Source organism: Poromitra crassiceps, assembly GCF_964638095.1.
Source record: "Poromitra crassiceps genome assembly, contig: HAP1_SCAFFOLD_360, whole genome shotgun sequence".
Taxonomy (NCBI): Eukaryota; Metazoa; Chordata; class Actinopteri; order Beryciformes; family Melamphaidae; genus Poromitra; species Poromitra crassiceps.
Genome location: NW_028152044.1, coordinates 120,170 through 125,933, shown reverse-complemented (window position 1 = coordinate 125,933; position 5,764 = coordinate 120,170).

Below are 5,764 nucleotides of genomic sequence, written 5' to 3'. Positions count from 1 at the left end.
TGCGGAGATACCTCAGTATGGCTATATTTGAGGAAAATAGTACATTCATTCATTCAATTTTTTTTTTTTTTTTTTTTGCGATTATCGATTCTCGAATAAAAGATCGATTCAAAAAATCGTGACGTTAAAAATCGCGATACTTAGGTGAATCGATTTTTTCTCCCACCCCTAGTGCCTACACACACACACACAGTGCAATGACAGTCTGTGAGTGACCTGTGAGCAGACACCTCGCTTGCATGCAGGGGGGATGCCTGCCTGCCCCGGTGAGGAGGATTTGGCAGAGATTTTATTTTCAGCACTCGTGCTGCATGTGCGCGTGGAGCCCGGGCGCCAGGTTTTTATACGGTCCGTGTGCGAGGAGACACGGGGAGATGACGACAGTCGCGAGGTAGTGTTCATGTATTAATGTAACGTTATGGCACAGTGACTGTAACGTAATAGCCTGTAGGCGCGTGCACCGGTTCACACGGGGGCGAAACTGGAAGCCTGCCTCCGCCATATTATTACCATCTGAGTCAAGCTGACACTATTAATCCCACAATGATATATGATTAGAAAAACTTTTTTGTATTGTATTTGTATTTGCTATCAAATGTGTGTAGCCGAAGAACGGTGTTACTGCGTCTCTGAAACGCGCAGAGGAAGCGGGTCTCACCTGTCGCAAGCTGCGGGGCTGCCCGCGCCGCGTGGAAGACATTAGCTATCTCACGTTTACTGCTTGTGAAAATGTCTTGAAAAGCGAGTGTGGTAGTTCATGTGTCATCATTTCCTCTTGTGGTGTTTTGAAGCATTCCCAGCTCCGTTCACGGCCCAGTGCATGTTGGTGCCATTCCCCGGCTAACCTGCAGCTCACTGAGTCTATCATTTAATGACACAACAGCAGCACATGTCATGTAAATGCGGCTACATTCATCACAACAACAACAACAACAACAGTGTTTATCTGCAGGTGGTTGTGTTTTAAATGGTTGGGATGTCTGTCTGTATCTTCCACAGACACACAGACAGACAGGGTGGCTCTGATGACAATCTGCCTGCTGCCATTTGGTTTATTAACCCCAAATGATTTGCCATGTTTATGGTGCCATTGTCACAGGATGGCATGAGGAGGCTGTTCTTCTTCTTGGCTGGTAATTAAGTGGCGTACTGACAAACGGCTTTCATCAGATCCCTCATGTGGAACGGAGGCTTTCAGGGAGGATAAACCAGAAGACGTCACTTTGCCTCCCGTCTCTCACGGCCTTGTGCTGCCTCTGCAGAGGAGGAAAGTGCAAAGCCTGTGTTGCTGCTGGGAGAAGCACACTCAATTTACAGCACTGTCTCTGTCTGTCTGTCTGTGGAAGGCATCTCTCTGCTCATAATTGTCAGTCTGTTGCTGTCTCCCAGTCTGCCTGGCCAAGCAGGCAGGATGGGCTGTGTTTTTCCCCCCATTTGAAAATCTCTCAATTGTTTTTGTTTCCTCTAGGCAGACATGACTTGTGATAGGGCTGGGCAATATATCGATATCATGATATGAGGCTAGATATCGTCTTAGATTTTGGACATCGGAATATCTTGATATGGCCTAAGTGTTGTCTTTTCCTGGTTTTAAAGGCTGAATTACCGTAAAGTGATGTAAATTTTCTGAACTTACCAGACTGCTCTAGCTGTACTATTATTTGCCTTTACCCACCTAGTTATTATTATCCACATTACTGATGAGTATTTACCATAATTTCATTGTGTAAATATATTGTGAAAGCACCAAGTGAAGTTACACTTCCTAGAGAATACATTGTGATGATGTTGTGTATTACCATTCACCTTAAAATATCGAGATATGATTTTTGCCTCGCCACTTGTAGGTACTTTGGAGGTGTAGATAGATAGGCCTGTTTCCTCCAGTGGATGTTGCTTGTATTTTGTGGGTTTGATTTGGGTCTTGCCATGTCTTTTAAAACGTTTTGTTCCAGCCTGGTCTTCTGCATGCCGTTGAATAATGTTTTCTATATCGCTCAATCCTGCCAATTTCCAAAGAGGTCTGTGTGCCCATCATCACTTCTCCTCCACTCTGTCTGGGTCATTGCCACTGACAACACTGTGGAAGGTCGGAGGTGTTGTGAAATAATCCACTTAATAGAGCCATGCTCCTCAGTGTGAGAGGTGGTGTTGTTAGTGCAGTCATTTGAGCTTCTCCACAGCAGAAGGCTGTAGCCTCCTGGGCTCTGCTGCTGCACTGTGCAGGAGGACAGTGAGTGGAACACCAGAGGTTGTGGAAAGCCCATTGACTGACTGACTGAGTGTGTGTGTGATTTGGCTCTGACTGAGCGAGCATGAGAGAGAGAGAGAGAGAGAGAGAGGAAGAGACTCTGAAGGACTGTGAACAAAAGAGGCTTCTGGTTCATGCGAGGAGCTCAGGTGTTTTGTTGGAGTGTGACCTGGCTGTCAGTCAGTTACATTAAGAGCATCTTGCGTGAGCCGGAACAACTGGCGACCGTATAACTGGCGACCGTCAGCCAAATGCGTCTGTGGTTTCCACAGCTACGCCAGCTGTTGAAAGGACGCAACAGAATACGTAGCTGTCCTTGTGAATGCCTCCGTTTCGTTCCCCAAATAACATATCAAACCTGTCTGACTGAGATGTCTCATGAGACCTGAGGAACCGTGTCACGCAGGCTAAACACTCAGTCGCATTCTGAACTGACGATGTTTTGTTGTTGAAAACGGGAAGAGCACACACTCAGCACAGGTTGGCCACGCCCACAGATCATCCTGCGACCAGGCCTGCGAGCAATCAACCACCAATCTCAATGGAAAAATACCCTCAATCGCCAAAGTTAGACTACAAGATGCAATACAATGCAAGATTCTATTTGATTTTAATATTGTTTTCTATTTGATCACAATTCTGTAATTGCTCAGTATTGATTTTGTAATGTAATGACTGAATGCCAGACTGTGTTAACAGAAAAAAAGTCTTAACACATTTTCTTCCAAGATACATTATTTACTTTGTTGCCTACTATGAAGAACATATAAATATGACAAATGCATACATATGAATTACTGTAGGCTATATTTTATCCCATTTGTATGCATTGTGTCTCTTGTACAGTGTGCTGTTTACCTTGGTGGAGTTGGAGTGTCCTGTTGATAGTATTGTGTTTCTCGTACTCTGTGACTTGTCCTGGGTTTTACCATTGTGAATTTGCTGCTGTAACAACTGCTATTCACCACAGGACATATATCATCTTTGTAACACAAGAGATGAGCAGTTGTAGGAAACCCACTATATGGGCAGAAGTATGAACACCTAAACATCACACTGTGATTGTTGAGCATCTTTAAAAAAAACATGGGCATTAACATGTGTCCAATAGAGAGCCAAATGACAAAGTCAACAGAATGCTTCTAAAAATAAGTTTCACTTGGTCAAACCAAGCGATTCAGCTATATTTAGACACCAGAACATTTCACTCGGACCAAAACGTCAACAAAAAGTCTAAAAAAACATCTTTAACTTGCGTTTTTCTTTGCTTTTTTGGGTCTGAGTGAAATGTGAAATTGATTCCAATTCTAAATACTGTATAGCTGAATCACTTGGTTTGACCAAATCAAACTAGGCTACTTTTAGCATTTCATGAAATTAATGCAGCAAATGTTTGATTCAACCACACGGAAATAGTGGAGTTTTAAGATCCTGCATCAGCTGGAAAACAACAAATGTTGACAAGACCAAAAATGCATTATAGAATTGAGCCCCCCCCCCCCCCCCAAAACACACACACACACTCCTTACATCCCAACCATACAACAACGCCAATACAGACATCAGAAAGTAAAGTTATTTTAATGAGCGCAGGCCAAAATCAAATACTGTCCCTCAGAGCTAAACTAAGCAAGTAGCCTAAGCTAGGTGGAGGTATATTGCATCTTTTTCCAAGCTTTGTCTGAGGGGAAGCCCATAGTCTCAGACTTTGAAACCTCCTGTTGTACATGACACAGAGAAAAAAACATGCACAGCAGCTGGAGGCAGCCCAAACGTAAAAAGTCCCCAGCCATGTCGGCCCGTCCCACACAGACCCAGTGCATTCAATCTGAAAGAACAGAGATAAATTATATTAAATGATCATTCAAAAATAGAATGTAATCTGCATGTAAAGAATTTGGGCTTCCTACCCATTGATCCACAGGTGCCTCTGGGGTGTCCATGACCCCAGTGTCCCATCAGGTCATCTACTGCAGTGGTTCCCAACCTTTTTTTGTCTTATGTACCGCTTGAGCTGTTTTGCCAGGCCAATAGTAGCCTACCCCCTCACTCATGCCTGTTGATGATGCTCCTAAATTTGTTCTATAACTTTTAGTGTAATAATATGCAGATGTACAAAGAAATCCATACAAAATATATGTTTCACTGAACTGACGTGTTTGGGATTGGCCTCCTTTTTCCTTTTATAACCAGGCCCTCCTAAATCTGAATCTGGAGCGACCGCAACTGGACGTTTTTGAGCCATTTATCAGTCATGTAACAGTTGACACCTGTCGGGGGGAACTAGTGCATGTGTGTGCATGTGCCATTTTAACAATGGGCTTATGAAATTACTTTTGAAATTATTTTTCTCCCATCATTTTGGAAATAAATTGTAATGCCAAATCTTTCCAAGTACCCCCTGCAAGCTGCTCAAGTACCCCTAGGGGTACACGTACCCCTGGTTGGGAAACACTGATCTACTGTATATGCTCCAATTTCACAGCGGGTAGAACAAATGTTTTAAACGGCTGCTATTAGTGTTGGGAACAAGTGGATATACATGGAAACCATTGACAGTGTTTTTTTCTGTTAACAAAGTCTGGCATTTCCAGTCATTAGTGATCATACATTACAAATTCAAGACAAGAAGAGCAATTACTTAAAAAAAATTATCATAGAAAAGAAATTAGAATTCAAACTAATTACAAATAAAATACATAACAAAAATGAGTCAGAGGTCTAATCAGAAATCAAAATAGCCTATATATGTTTTGGAAATCACTCAAGGCGTGTCTGGTTTGTACACATTTCACTGCTTTCTTGAAATTAATAATCTCATTCATGAGGACTAAAAACACTGGTCTGGCATTCTGAATCTATACATCTGTGGATAAATTAGCCATAATAATTAAACTATTGTACATAATTTCATTTTTTGTCTTGTTTTCATTTACTGTTTATTTGAGTAGAGACAGAGACATATAGCCTACATAGGACATTTAAACAAGAAACGGTCTGATGTCATATATCATAACATTTATAGCCTAAGCTAATTTGCTGTTTGTCCCTAGATGTTATTAAAGCAAATATTAAAAGCAAATATAATCTCCATTGTAACTGTGTTGGTCGCAGGATGATCTTTGGGCGTGGCCAACCTGTGCTGAGTGTGTGCTCTTCCCGTTTTCAACGGCACACACCACTGCGAGCCTGTGCGAGGTTCTTTTGGCGCTGTCACGCTTCCAAAAATAAAAAATGGCGGAGGCTGCTGGGCGCTGATGTTGCAATGGGGCAATATGGAGCTGTCATTTCTTTCCATAAAAGTTCTTTGCCCAGGTCAGGTGACCAGGTGCTTTATATGTAGCAGTACGGAGCACCAGGTTAAAGACTGAGGCCAGAGCACAAATCCAACACAGGAGGGCGTCCCCGCTCCACAGACGGCAGCCCCTGCTCAGCAGCAGGTCGGGAGCGCGCCGACGGCAGGGAAGCAGAGAGAAGAGACAGCAGCTCCCACCAGCCTGCGGCAGCAGAACG